This window comes from Gavia stellata, chromosome 2 (genome assembly GCF_030936135.1).
Source record: "Gavia stellata isolate bGavSte3 chromosome 2, bGavSte3.hap2, whole genome shotgun sequence".
Taxonomy (NCBI): Eukaryota; Metazoa; Chordata; class Aves; order Gaviiformes; family Gaviidae; genus Gavia; species Gavia stellata.
Window position 1 is genome coordinate 66,534,486 of NC_082595.1, and position 16,220 is coordinate 66,550,705.

The 16,220-nt window shown below is 36.2% G+C and overlaps 1 protein-coding gene across 1 annotated transcript in view; it reads left to right on the top strand.

Moving 5' to 3' along the window:
• The window catches only part of ASCC3 (activating signal cointegrator 1 complex subunit 3), a 270,969-nt gene that overhangs the window by 115,150 nt on the left and 139,599 nt on the right, over window positions 1-16,220 (top strand). The window lies entirely within an intron of this gene.

The following is a 16,220-nucleotide window of genomic DNA, read 5'->3' on the forward strand; positions in this document are numbered from 1 at the left end:
CATATCTTCACAGTGTATGAGGGGGAAAACACCCTTGTCATGTTATGCTTTCAGAAATAACAGTATTTTTACAAGTTTTGAGAAATGACAGTATTTTTAAGGGGTTTTTTTCCTCTGAAAAATATAATATGAAAACTTTAACTTTACATTAAATTCCTTTATCTAAAAATTATGGAGCTGTTGCTCTTTGCCAAGGTTCAGTTGCTGAAGTTAGTATCCCAGAAAATTAACTCTTTTTGACTCTGACCATCACTGTTGTTATATAGGTTCACATGCATTATATCTTCTGCTGTTGCTGACCTTTTGCTGTTTTATCCCATTACCTTGGTTACTGAGAGATGATCATATGTTTCTCTCATTGTACTTGTCACCTCTCAAATACTTTTGCTGTTACGAATTTGTCGGAATTAACTGTTTGCAATCTTTTCTTTTTCCTTTTTTTTCTTTTTTTTTGGTGGTCTGAACATTCTCTCTTGGTCAAAAAAGAGTAAAAACCTGAAATTGCGTAAGATTTTGTGGGATCTTGTTGTTAATTTCTCGCGTTATGAATTAGAAGGGGAGTTGCTGAAGTTCTTTGAAAGCTTTCAGAGGAAGTACTTCCTGAAACTGCACTCAAAATTCTCTTGTTTTTGCCACATTCCTCAGACTGCTCATCTCTTCTGTTTCTGCAGCCTTTTCTTTTTTTTTTCCTCATAGCTGATTCTCTTTGATATTACTTAAACCGTCAAAAGAAGTTGTCTGTTCTCTGTTCTCTTTGCCCTTGGTGTTGTTTCAGCAGGTCTCCCATATTTACTCTCTGCACCTTACTTTCCTCTCTATCTTTTTTTCTCACCTTCAGTACTCTGTTACGCTACTCTCTTCAGCTCAGATATGTAAATATCAGCCCTGGTTCCTTACCCAATGCATTTTGCTTGTTTGCCAGTTTGGCTGTTTATTACAGTTTTCAACTTGGAGTGCCTTCGCATTCTCCTGTCTTCCGAAACCTCTTTTCCTTTTTAAGACAATGATTGTCTCTGTTTTCCCACTGCTTTTTAGAGTTTTCTGTGTAACTCTGAGATGACATATTGTCTGTTTTAACTTTTCTTCCACTAGCTCTGGTACTCAGTGAAACTCCTTGAAAGTCCATTTTCTCATGGAGCTTGGTATTTTCAGTTCATAGCAAAAACTGACTGTTCAGTGAAAGTCCTGTCATCTTTCTGCCTTTGCTGTCTGTGCAGGCATTGAGGCTCGAGGTGTCAGTACTTAAATACTGAGGAGACATCATGGGTTTGCAGGAAGTGGTTTCAGTATGCAAGAAAGAGCTTTTCTGGTGGCCAAAGATGCCAGGTTGTGTGTTGCAAAGAACCTGGATTTTTGAAACAGTAAATAGCTATCAAAAGCCTCACTGCAACATTGAAAAGCGAATGCATTAGTAGTATTCCTACATATTTAGCAACAACTCCAGTTAACCTGAGTGGAGCAGGCTTTAGGAACTGTAAACCAGTGGAGATACAGCAACCTTTTTAGGATTAACATCCTGGAAACCTTACTACTGGGACTAAAAATGTATAGGAAAATTACTTATACAAACCATCCATTCTCAATGATGCACTGTGAGTGGTGATTTCAGACTGCCCATTTTGTGCTTATTTCAGTTCAGTTTTCTTAACAACCTTTCGAAGAAAAGTGCTTTTTCAAGTGCCTTGTTAGTTTCTGATCTTTTGCTCTTCTGATTTGAACTAGCTCCTTAGGTTTAGCTGGCTTCTTCTGTCTCACCATTTTGCTTTTGCAGTATTGTCTCAACTGCATCTGATATACCTATGACAAGCTTTACCTTTTACCTTTTAAAATTTTTTTTTTAATGTGCAGAATAGAGCCATGTATACTTGTTAAATTTTTAATAAGCGTATGCATTGGGTGGTTAGTATGTAGGTTCCTGGAGACCAAGCTTGCTTTATTAATTAGAATTTATGTACTTAATTAAAATGTTGTTCTGTACTGCTGTTCTGCATTTAGTTCATTGGACGTAATATTGAGATGCTATATATTTTTTAAAAATCTTGGAATAATTTCTAAGTATCACCTTGCACAGATTTTTAATACTTTACTCTTTCAAATCAGGATTTTTGATGTCTCAGATCAGAAACAAATTACACTTGAATTTATATAGTCAAAACTGGTTCTGTGCTATATATTGCACATAAAGCATTCACTTTGTCTGTAATTGTTCTCTATTTACAATAATTGATTTGAACTTTGCAGTACTAAGAAGTGTCATCTTGTTTTTCTTACAATGCTATCTTAAACCAAAAAAGAAACACTGAGTAGTTATTTTAAATCTATTATATTAAATTGTCAGAAGTGAATTTGACAGGTATTAATTTCATCTGTAAAAATGATGGATTAAATTTCTTTATTATCAGTTTTCCAGCTGTTATTTGGTTGCAGAAGCCATGTGAAGATAAAAGTTTAATAAGCTTAGTTACTGCAATTGTTGACAATGCTTTTATAGCTGTGTCATAAGATAAGATTTAATAAAACAGTATTTTCTTCAGAGGTCTCTCTGGAACTTAGTACCTTGAGAATTAAGTTTGTCCTAGTATTTTTCCTGGGTGAAATAGTGTTTATAGCACACTTAGGACAAACTCTGAAAAGTTACTGGGCTTGTTAAAATGTATTCTTTATCTAGATTGATTTTTTCCTAGACTTCTGTCTTATAGCCTAAAGAGTTTATTTCAGTCTGAGTTTTTGTAACTCTGTGTCTATACACGTTGCTTCTACTTCATCACCTGGGGTAGCTTATTTGCATATGTATGTGTATGTATTGCTTCTATATTTATATATGCACACATGTATGTAAGTAAATAAAAATACACAAATGCAGAAGGTAAAGTGGTCCGGCAGGACAGCTGAATTATGGCTGACCATTTTAGATGTTATTTCTGTGTCAGCTGATTAAGTGAAGACTTGAAGGCTTCAGATAATTTTCTGTAGAATTTCTTTTGCAGTTTTTGCACAGTTAGGGTCCATTTGTATGTATGGTTTCTTTAACAAAATGACAAACTAATTCACTGATGGTGCACTATTTTTATGTTCTGCATCTTCATCATTTATTTATGCACTTCATTTCCACAACTATGCCTGAATAAATGAAACTTTGTATCTTTAATTAGAAATACTATATTGATGTGCTGTGTAGAAGATACGCTCCAAAAAATGTTATATACCAGATGTTTCATGTTATTGGCAAATGATACGTATGTACTATTTTCCTCTGTATTTTCTGGTCAAAACTGTTTGGCTTTAAACATTTAATACCTTGTCAGCTGCCTATATGAACAGCTGAGGAAATTGTTGGAAATGGATGCTGTAACAAGTTATGTATATAATAACAACAAGCCGGTGGGAAGAAGACTGGCCTGGCTGAACAGAGAGCTTACGATGGAACTCAGGAAAAAAAGGAGAGTTTATGGCCTTTGGAAGAAGGGACACACCACATAAGAAGACTACAAGGATGTCGTGAGGTTTTGCAGGGAGAAAATTAAAAGGCCCACAGCCCAACTAGAACTTAATCTGGCTACTGCTGTAAAAGACAATAAAAAAATGTTTTTATAAATACATCAACAACAAAAGGAGGGCTAAGGAAAAATCTCCATCCTTTATTGGATGCGGGGGAAACATAGTGACAAAGGATGAGGAAAAGGCTGAGGTACTTAATGCTTTCTTTGCCTCAGTCTTTAATAGTAAGACCAGTTGTTCTCGGGGTACCCAACCCCTGTGATGGTAGATAACAATGGGGAGCAGAATGGAGCCCCCACAATCCAAGGGGAAATGGTTAGTGACCTCCTACACCACTTAGGCACCCACAAGTCTATGGGGCTAGATGGGATGCACCCAGGGGTACGGAGGGAGCTGGTGGAAGTGCTCACCAAGCCACTCTCCATCATTTATCAGCAGTCCCAGCTAACGAGGGAGGTCCCAGTGCACAGGAGGTTAGCAAATGTGATGCCCACCTACAAGAAGGGCTGGCAGGAGGATCCAGGGAAACTACAGGCCTGTCAGTCTGACCTTGGTGCCAGGGAAGGTTTTGGAGTATATCATCCTGAGTGCCATCACACAGCACGTACAGGACAACCAGGGGATCAGGCCCAGTCAGTATGGGTTTATTAAAGACAGGTCCTGCTTGACTAACCTGATCTCCTATGACAAGGTGACCCACTTAGCAGACAAGGGAAAGTCTGTGGATGTTGTCTACCTAGACTTTAGTAAGGCCTTTGACACTGTTTCCCACAGCATTCTCCTGGACAAACTGGCTGCTCATGGCTTGGACAGGTGTACTCTTTGCTGGGTAAAAAACTGGCTGGATGGCCGGGCCCAGAGGGTTGTGGTGAATGGAGTTAAATCCCATGATTGTACCCTTGCACTCGGCACTGGTGAGGCCGCACCTCGAATACTGGGTTCAGTTTTGGGCCCCTCACTACAAGAAGGACATTGAGGTGCTGGAGCATGTCCAGAGAAGGGCAACGAAGCTGGTGAGGGGTCTGGAACACAAGTCTTATGAGGAGTGGCTGAGAGAACTGGGGTTGTTCAGTCTGGAGAAGAGGAGGCTGAGGGGAGACCTTATCACTCTTTACAACTACCTGAAAGGAGGTTGCGGTGAGGTAGGTGTTGGTCTCTTCTCCCAAGAGGCAAGTGATGGGACAAGAGGAAATGGCCACACGTTGTGCCAGGGGAGGTTTAGACTGGATATTAGGAAAAATTTCTTCACTGAAAGGGTTGTCAGGCATTGGAACAGGCTGCCCAGGGAGGTGGTTGAGTCACCATCCCTGGAGGTATTTAAAAGACATGTGGATGTGGTGCTTAGGGATATGGTTTAGTGGTGGACTTGGCAGTGTTAGGTTTACGGTTAGACTTGATGATCTTAAAGGTCTTTTCCAACCTAAATGATTCTATGATTCTAATAACACATTATTCTTCAATTAGGTAGCCTTCTAAATGTTTGTGTGCTATATTTCTGTGTCTTATGCTAATTTTTGCATATATGTTTGTATTTGCATAGTAGCTTGTCTGTCTATGTTACTCAGGTGTTTACAATTAATTTATGTAGACCAGAAGCACCAAGTATCTTTCCATTAATTATGAGTTCACAAGGTGTTCAGTTTATGTCTGTAGTTTTGCACAGCTGCACAATAATGTCAGTATTGGTAAAACAACTGTTTAAGGTAGCAAGTGCTACTATTTAGAATTATTATTTTTCTGATATTATGAGTGTACATAGAATCATTAAAACAAAAAACCAAATTTCATTCCAAATGAGTAACTTCTCATCACCTAAAATCATATTTAAATGAAATAATAAATAATTACATCTTGAGCCAGTTGGCCTTTTGTGGATGACCTAAGTGTTAAGTTAAAGATGTACAGCTTAAAAGTGTGGTGAATACAGCTTGACCATTCTTGCAGCCTAATGCGATGAGTTTTACCAGCTTTATGTTAAAAGCTGTTTTTCAAACATGGGACTGCAGACTACTAGTGGTCTAGAAGATTGTGGGAAGTTACGTCTGTGGATCCCTGACAGCTTCAATTTGTTCTTCAGTAAGATTTTAATGGCAAGGATAAATGATACTCCAGAAGACATGTTAAGGATTGTCAGTGGTCCAAAGCTTTTGAAAATTCTTGCTCTGTAGCCCTGAAAGAAATGGATCTGGGTGCTTAGTTTAACATAATAGATAGTATCAACTAGTAAACTTCCTGATTCTTGTCAAAACTTCTGTAAATTATTCAAAATGTAACAAGATAACTACTGTCCACCAAGACCTTATGCCTATCACAGGCGGATAGGCCTATCACTTTAACAGACGTTAGTTACCAGAGAATCCAGTAATAAAGTCACTAGTGGGTTTTAATTTGAAATATACAGTAATACAGGATGCTGTAGAAAATAAGTTATTTTGAGGAATCCATGAAGATGGGAAATAAATACTCTTTATTAAGGCACTAAGATGCATCAGGAAATTCCTTTTGACTTTATACTTCTATTCACTTTCCAGAGTATGAGATTTCTCACATATGTAGTGCTGTGGTGGTGTTGATAGTTTTCTTTGTGGTTACTGAAGAGAGGACTTCAGAGTATGTTACATTTGTATACTCTCATGTATTTAATCGTGAGGTATTTATAACATTCTCATTTAGGAGAGGATATCTTGAGAAGGTCTAGGTATATAAGGTATGGGTTTATGAGGGACATTTAATTGTTCTAGCACAGTTTACTATTGTTTCCAAACTATTGCATCATTTAAATTCTTCGTGACTTTATTAAGTTTCATATTAAAAACATTGCTGATACTTGAAGGCAGTTCTTCACTTTTCTGATGATGTAGAAAACCTGTTGATTAGGATAAAGGTTTGTGTTTTTGAATCAGTACTGATAAGAAATAAGCTAGAAAACCTGACTGTTCTGTTCTTTAATTGTTTAGTAGGTTTATTTATGTTACTGGATCTTACAAAACCGGAAGATATAAAGGTTGACATGGCAATTTTCTTACTCTTTTTACTTAAGTAAAAGGAATGGGAATAGATATGAAGATTTCTCCAGTGTCCTTTCCTTCAGTAAAGCTGAACAGAATCTGCTTATCACTACTGTCTCCTGTGTTATTTTTTAATATTATGGATGGTATACATTTAACTATAAATAGTTTTGGAAACCTAGGAGATATGGTAGACATGACAACTCTTATTCTGGAGTAATATTTGTCAAAAATATAATTTATGATAATGTCAAAACATATTTTATTGTACAAAGTCAAAATAGTTAATGTCAGAACAGGACAAAGGGAAATGCTTGAAACAAATTATTGTATGATCTTGTTTTTCTAAAAAAAGTTGCAGTGAAAAGCTGCTTATAATTTTGAATAATAATTGTCGTTCAAGTCCATTGGCAGCTGCAAAAATGCAATTGTTAACTGCCTAATGACATATATTTGCATAGTAATAGACTAGCTATTCTTGCTTAATTTTCTGTACAAGAATAGATATTGCTATTTCTATTTTTATCCTGTCAATTAAAATTCAGAATAATTTCTACTACCTGTAGGAGTCAGTAAAGTATTGTTTGTTTGTCTTATTGAATAATTTGCCTTCTACTTTAATTTTCACTCATTTTTCCTCTGTATTTTGTCATGTATTTGGCTAATGCTACAAATTGAAGATAGCATAGATCCCATTATACTGTTCTGAAACAGGTTTCCTTTAGTGTCCAGAATCCATATTTAAACATTGATTCCATAACTGAGCATTTATTTTATAGGCCATCTAATATAATTCAAAATATAATAAACCAAGATCATAAACACAAGTGCTTGCCATTTTTAAAATAATTAATAATTTAGAACTCCGTAATGTAAATTAAATCAGACAAACCAATCAGCATACATTAGTGGAAGATGTTTATAACTGTTGTATAGGTATAAAGGAAGAGTTGTGCAGTTTCATACGAGCAAGTACTTTTTACTCAGAAGCATCCTCTTCCCATTAGTGCTGCTGCATACACACTGTGTTCTTCGGTGTAAAGGTATGATATTATCAGAGTCTTCTATTTTAATGCTAGAGGCTTAATGTCAAACATATGGGTCCAGAACTGTTTTATCCATAGCTTTGAATGGAAATGACACCAAACCCCCATATCTTTCACTTTTGCATAGTGGCAGAAGACACAATGTCATGTTTTACGTGAGTGTAACTGAGTGCCTCTCTGAAATGCCTGTGTGCTACTACATGCAGCATATGGAACAAAAAGGAGAAATTAGTGCTCTGTGTCCAGTTGCAGAGCTAAAATCATATTGAGATCAGAGTTGTGATGCGATAGCTCACGTGACTGAGTGCTGCAATGGGTGGAAACAGGCTCTTGAGCAAGGTCGGGCCAGCACGGCAAGGAACTTGCTTGTATGTGAGAGCTTAGCAGGATACCTGGATGGAGCTCTGCCTAGGGATGGGTGATGAGCCCGCTGAGAGCTTAGGAGGAGGATTAGCCAGCAGACAGACATGAGCAACATTGTTGTGGGAGTTTGCTACAGACCCACTGATCAGCAATAAAGTAGATGAGGCTTTCTTCAGATAACTAGAAGAAGCCTCATGTTCACTATCCGTGGTCTTCCGGGGGCACTTTACCACCCCAGTATCTGCTGGAGGGACAATACAGCAAGGCAAAAGCAATCCAGGAAGTTTCTGGAGCACATTGATGACAACTTCCTAGCACAGATGATTGAGGAGCTGGTGAGGGTTGATGCTGTGCTGGACCTTGAACTTACAAAAAAGGAAGGACAGGCTGGGGATGTGAATGCTGGGAGAAGCTGTGGCTGCAGTGACCATGAGATGGTGGAGTTCAGGATTCTGATGGAGTGAACAAGGCAAAAGCTAGACCGCAGCCCTGGCCTTTAGGACAGCACTTTGGTCTCTTCAGGGATCTGCTTGGAAGAATCCTATGGCAGGTGGTCCAGGACAGCTGGTTGATTTTCAGGGATCACATCTGCCAGGCTCAAGAACGGTCCATCCTGATGTGCAAGAAATCAAGCAAAGGTGACCTAAGGCCAGCATGGATGAGAAAGAAATTCCTGACAAAACTCAAACATGAAAAGGAAGCATACAGGAGGGTAAAGCAGGGACAGGAGACACAGGAGGAGTATAAAGGCACTGTCCAAGTATGCGGAAGTAGGATTAGGAAAGCCAAACCCCATCTGGAGGTGAATCTGGCAAGGGTTGTAAAGGGCAACAAGAAGGGCTTCCCCAAGTACAGCAGCAGCAAGAAGACAACTAGGGAAAATGATGGCTCTCTGCTGAATGGGGCAGGAAACCTGGTGACAAAGGACATGCAGAAGATTGAGCTACTCAGTGTTCTCTTCACCTTGGTCTTTGCTGGTAAGGTTTGCCTACAGGAATCCCAAAGTCCCTGAGACAAATGGGACAGACTGGAGCGAAGACTTATCCTTACACTTACCCTTACATAAATCTGTGCAACCTGATTGGAGACACCCATGCATGCTGAAGGAGCTGGCAGATGTCATTGCAGAACCACTTATGATAATCCTTGAAAGACCACAGTGATCAGGGGAGGTTCCTGAGAACTGAAAGACAGCACATATCATCCCTATCTTCAAAAAGGACAAGAAAATTATGTCTGTAACCTGACTAGCAGGAGCTCAGTTGAGGTTATAATGTTAAAATGAAGGGAAAAAAAGTCAGAAGATGAGGAAGAAAGTTTGTCAACTTCTAGTTTAAGAAAAATTCCTTGGTCACCCCAGGCTAAAATGTCTTGTTAGATATAATTCTAAAAAGTCAATTTAATAACGACCAGTTGTAAAGCCATTTTTTGTGATGAAATCTACGTGGGGGATTCTGCGCACCTTTTAAACCATCTCCTGCCACTTGGAAATCAGTGAGACAGTAAGTTTTCAGAATGCCTATAAATTGTATAGAAACAAGAAAAAGATATGTTAAAATTTATATGTATGTTAAAATATATATATGTGTATATATATACACATGTGTATATATTTGTATATATAAATACATGTATTGTTGGAACTATTTGGGACTACTCCAATTGTATTTCTTTTGCACCAAAGACAAAGATGTTATGTACTTACGACACCTACAAAAATCTTTTTTAAATCGTAATAATTTCACAAGTTCTGTGTTTGAAAGTCTGTGGTTAAGTGGAAAGATCTTTTGCTAGAGACAATACAACAAAGATAGAGGAAGGACAAGGAGAAAGGAATAAAACCAGGAGCAACTAAGTTTATACTGATATTAGAATAGAGTTAGAACAACAAAGGTTGTAACAGGTCAGAGAAGACAGAGCAGGAGGTGCATCAAGAAGGAAACTAAGAGAAATGAAAATGAAGAATGAGAAAGATGGTAGTATTTCATGATGTGTATGATAGTAGAGCCTTTTTTATGGATAGGTTTTAGAACTCAAAAGGCTAAATGAAGGAAGGGCAGATAGGACGAAAATTAAGACAGTAGTTCCAATATAATGTCCTTACCATAGCTTTTTACATAGAATTTCATGAGCAATAATAAAAATAAGGTGGGACTATATGATATAATATTCATTAGGGTGGGCACACCTTAAGTAAAAAATACATTTCCACATTAAAAGACATACAAAAATCAAAATTGTAGGACAGATGTCTTTAAAAAGTAGTATTACAGATAAATAAATGAGCAAGTGCACGTTACAATAGTAAAAATATCTGTAAAAAAATAGGAGTTATTACCCTTAAAAGCTGGTATATCTAAATAGAAATATAATTAGATAAATAGCTATGTTAAATAGATTTTTTTTTAATTAGATTCTGTAGAGTTTTTTCAAAAACTCTGGGTTTTGTTTAAACAAGGATGGTCAGAAGTTATTTATTTGAGTACTAATGTACTAATTAAATCAAAACTTAGCAGAGACAGCAATTAACGGTCATCTATCAAGAGTTCAAAATATATCGTGTTACAGTACTGATCAGCTGTTGTGGCATTATAGTTTTTTTGTTGTTATTAGTTAATATTTTCTGTTAAAATATTGTATGGTATTGTGTAGCTTTGTTCTTCAGCAGAGTTTGCTGAATGTTTCTCTTCAATGTACAGATGTTTTAATGGTGACTCTTGCTGAATTTTTTTGGCATTTTTGATCCCTCAAGCTTGAATGAAAATTCCTGTATTGTAATGCACATTATTTAATTTTATATGATGAGTAAATGCAGTCTGCTTTTAACTTATGAAGAATTTTCTATACAAGTGGAAGGATATATAAAATGTCTCATTAGAACTAGTTTGTAGGCAGCTTAGTATTCCTTCAGTTTTCTGTAGTGTAAAAGATTATATGCAGATTATATAAATATTTCTTTTAAATACAAGATGTACTAAAATGAATTAAAATAATTAGCAAATAAATTCAAATTCTCTTGTTGCCTTGGTGAGTGACACAGCCTGTTCATCTTTTTCCTTTCCCATGGTGTTGTTCAATATTTGAAAAGACTTTAATATGGAAAATACAAAAATCTGCTAAAATAAAAGCAAGATTTCTACATTAAAATTTTTAAGCTTTAGTATAGATCACCTTATAAAAATCCTTATTTCATATACTTTATTGCTGTTCTTTTAGTTACTAATTCTGGATAGTGATCGTCAAAGGTTACTGTGATATTAGTGAGAGGAAGGGGAAATCATATTTATACACTATCATGCTGTCATTTAGATCTGGTAATCAAGACATTCTGATTTTGCAGTGAGTATTTTTGAACAAGAGCTATTAGCAAGCTGTGTGTGATGTTCTCATTTGTATTTTGCATGGAATATACTATTCATTCTGTAAATGTTTGGCACTGGAATTTTGAAATGTATCTTGGCCATTGGGGAGAAATCAGAACACAAGAGAGAAACAATTTTATTATTCCTTAGAATGAGGCCAGACATTAGTGAGTTGTACTTAGTCTAGGAGATGGTTCTATTTAATGAGGTGCAAAGGATGATATTTTTAACATAAATAGGTGCAGTCAGCGCTTCCTGGGGAAAAGTATTGAAACCTCATTAGGACTGAGTTTTGTAAAATACTTGGAGGAGGTTTCATGTTGACCTTAAGGGAGAAAATGGTTGGATAGATTGATCTGTTGATCCATATCCCTGAGTGTTCATTTTCAGTAGAAGTAATACCCAGGTCAAGAACTGGATACCACATAAAAGAACATGTTATAAGGATTTAGTTGGGTGAATCCAAACAATGTCTTGAAGCTAAAATAAAGTATATATACTTGTCTCTAAACTACATAAATTATATTGACATTGCATTAAATAAATTCATTCTTTCACCTTAATTTCTTTGAAAGATGTGATGCAAAGGGTGTGGCAAAACCTGTCCTCGAGGAGAGGTGTTAAGTAAAACAGAGATGCTGAACTCAAGCATTCAAGTGACCAGCACTCTAATAATTAGGTGGAAAGATAAGTAAAAGAGTCAGTGTGCTTCCCCAAAAAGATGAATGCACTATTTTGGAGTTATCATAGAGAATGTTAGTTTAAAAGACACATTTTCCAGTAGCAAAAGTTAGTGCAAGCATCTTTGTTGTCCAAGGCAGAAGAAAAGGGTTTCAAGGGATTTCAAGTACCTGATTATAAATTTTCATGAATTATTTTAGACACTTTTGTTACAAGTGGTGTGTTTTTTCTTTCTCCTCTAAGTGAAAATAGAAGTCCTACTAGCATCTAGTTGCGTGTCTCTGATAACAGAAAAGTACTAGTTCTCATAGGTATTTTGAATAATATCACGCTTTTCAGTGCTTTGGTGATGCACTAACACATTTGAGAAAGATTACAACCTGGAATATGCAACACTTGGGGAATGCAAGCACTTCCTGTTGTGATTTTTAAACAAAGTCTGTGGTGAAAATGTTTGATTTCTTTCATACTTTAAGAAAATTCTGGGGAGGTAACCTAGAGACACTTGCTTTCTCCTTTCTTGTCTATTTTTTGTCATTTAAAAGCTTTGGTTTCAGGAGAGCAGCAGCAGACGCTTTCAGCACTAGGGCTATATACACCAGAGCTAGCTTTGAACTGCAGAGTACAGATCTAATTACACAGCTTGTAGCTGTGGAACCACTTCTCTCTATTCTAAATTACTTTTTCTAATGTATTTGCATAATTTAATGCACAGAGGTTTTGCCACTGAAATATAATATTCTCTGACACAGGTAGGACAGGCTAAATTAACCCTCTGAAGACTATATTGCTGTCTCACAATATATTTGGTAAATGCTTACCAACTTAATTGGGAGAAAAACATTCAACAAGGTGTTACATGTCAATTTTTAGCTAGGGCTGGTTCTTTACAAACTTTTGGTGATGTACAGAGATTACAAGTAAACATTAACCTTAAGATTGGGAACCTCTAATCAGCTAATGAAGTGGTCTATTTTTTAAATCAGACTGATGTCTGTCTACCTCTCACTGAGAAGTTTTTTTTATTGTCAGCAATTTGTGCAATCTTTTTAAATTTTAGAATTTGGTGAGATGTTGATATGTGATCATGAAATACATAAAAGTCAAGGAATTCAAGTGTGCATTATTAGTTTAAAAACAGTGGGAGGTAAATTCCATAAAGAAAATGTGCTACACATCTGAAAATTAGGTATCTTTCTATAAGAACTGTAGACAGGCTTCTGGGTAGAGGACAGTTATACAATGCTTATTTCTTAGTTATTGTTTGCATAATAAGGTCTTACGTCTTTCTGAATGAATGATTGCCATGATGTCAGACATTGTCATACAGTGATTCTGGAAGAAGAAGAAGCCGTATAAAAGGTTTTAAGAGAGAATCAAATGTGTTCTTTGACCAGTGAATATTCTGAGGGGTTTTATGCGTTAGACCTTTATTTCTTTTAGTTCATTTAGTGCAAAAATTTAATATGTTAAAGAAGTAGTTCTGTGTCAGGACACATCTTCATTCCAGAAGATTAAAACCGTGTGATGGATACAATAAAGAATATAGAAAAAGAAGAGATGGTCTGTTATGTAGGACAAAGAAACACTTCACTGAAAATTTAGATCTTGTCTCTGCCTCTGACAGTTTATGTCTGAGGTTACAGAAGCTGAAGCTGCTGAAATAAAAATCTTTAGAAGTACATACTAATCAGGGCTTCTAAATTTTGAGACTTATGACAGGAAGTGTTGATCTGATGATTAAGAGTATTGGGTGCTCATGGCTTCAATGGAGTTAATAGGAGCTCTGCTTGGAGTTTATCAAGTCATATATAGTAAGCAGTATGATCTCACATCTTAAATTTCACACTCAGATAGTGAAACATTTAACCTTAGTTTCACTTGCAAAATAGGAATGTGAGGAAACAATGTTGTATATATTTTTTTCTTGATGTTATGTAATCCTGACTTATTGTAATGATTAACCTCACAGCAAATCCCATTATGGAATTGTTAATTCTTGAGAGCAGGGTTTGATCAGAGTACGCTAGATAAAACAAGGTAAAAACTAGATCTTGATTCATTAACTGAGCATTGTCTGTTTCACATAAAAAATGTGTTGGGTAATGTTTCGATGTTAGAAGAAAGATTAAACACAGACTGTGTTTCTTAAAGACTGGCTTCCCAGTTTAGCACCATCCCATTTTCTACATATTTTACATGGTAGCCCAGCCAGGTCCTTCAGGTTTTGGCTGGCAATTCCAGGGTTTTTTCTGGATTTCTCCTGCCTAACTGCTATTCCTAATGATGCACTTGAAACATCTTCCAGTCCCCTGACAGAGAAACAGGCTGCTTGTTTTTCAGTTCTTGTGGAAAACCCAGCATGGAATTGCACTTGTCCTGTTTAGTTTCAGCTGCATGTAGGCAGAAGCTTTAGATATTAAGTTTACTTCAAGTAAAACTTGAAGCTTTATTAAGTCTATACCAAACCTCTGCTAACTGAAAACAAAAACATATGCTCTTTAAATATTAACCCCTCAGTTCACTGGATAAATGGAGTAAAAAAGAATGTTGATGCTCTTTATGGCTACAGTTTATTTTTATATATAGTATTGAATATCAGAAAGAAGTTTTCCATATTAATAATTTATTGAAATTTATTGAGTATAATGGTTAAAATAAAAGATAAAGGGACCTTGGAGCACAAAGTGCAATGTGATCCTAATCCATCTGGCTTCCAGTTCTTGAAGCATCTAAACTGGGTGCCTCCTAGTATCAAAGTTCCTAAAGCTCCCAGGATTGTTTCTGAACATATACTATGGTAGGCAGTGATGAGAAAGGAACATTTTAGTTGTTTTTCAGTAAAAAGCTCCAACCCTCTTTCCAGCACTGTTGACATTCTCAGTAGCATGAAAAAAATGTTTTTCCTTCTCTTCTTCAATTCCCTGCCCAGTACCCTGGACTGTATAATTTTATTTCTGCCAAGAATTCCATGTTTTTAGGAAATTTCAATTGAATTTATTGTGTGGTCTGATTTCTTAGGGCATTTTGGTCTTTTCTAGTACCCCTCATAGCTTTGCTTTCAATATCTGCATTTCTTGAGCTCACATGTATCTTATCTAGCATCTCAAGTAGATGACTACAGGTGTGCCCAATTCTGTACAACTGTTACATTGGTAAATCTTCCATAGTGCTACTGAATATTTTTTGTCATTTGTTAGATTAATCCTCAAGTTTGTCACCATTTCAAATAAAACCAGGGCGCCAGACTTCAAAAAAGGATTCAGATTCTTTGCTACTGAGACAAACTGATTATTGAGCGATGTGTTTTAAAGTATGTTAATTGAAAGGAACGTATTGCAAAAGTATGACTATGTAGTCATTTTAGAAATGTTTAGTGGCCAAGATACAGTTATACAATATGCTTACATTTATATGTTTGCATAATATTCTATAGCAAAGGGTCAGCTATTAGATTTTGTTTTCCGACAGAGCTTCATATTAAGTTGAGTTTCTAATATTTCTGCATGACTAGTAAAAATCAGATCTGAATGTTACAGCTTCATCCCCCAGTGTACTACTTTTAGCACAGTTTCATCTGCTTTCAAGGTGACATAGAATTAAGGGCAGGGAAGAAACCTGAAAAATAACAACAAATTTTCTTCTAAGTCTTCAAAATAATATTTCCTAATTTTTCTGGTGTTGCTTATCCTTGTCTTAGCAGGACCAGGACATCATAGTGACAGTTAACTTCAGAGTGTCAGTTCCTAAAGGCTCTGCCTATGACTGGAACTAGGACTCACACTTACAGTTTCAGGAATGGGCTCTATACAAGCATTGCAGTTGCTGTTCATTTATATAATAATTGAAAGGAAGATTTTTCAATTAAAGGCCTATTTTCTACTATCACCTTTTCTGTGACTAGTAGTCTGTGCTCTACATTGTGTAACTGTAGTGACTTACGGTTTTACCTTTTCTCGTTTCCCAGTACAGCTTTTTTACCCCTTTGGTTTTTTAAATAGGTGTAGGCCACCAAAGTGTTACACCTAATTTTTTTTTTTTTTACTGTAGCTTGTTTAGTTTGAAGTTACGTCCTAATATGACTCTTTCTCTATATCCTGTTTAAACAAGCCATAAAGAATTATACCCTGGTTAATTAAGAGGTTTATTAGATGTAGATATACAGTTGTGTGCAGATTTGCTTGCTATTTATTTAACTGGTTTTATTAGTTCCTTTCAAACCTTAAAAGCATTCCTGCTTTCCAGCTGTTCTTTTAGATTTG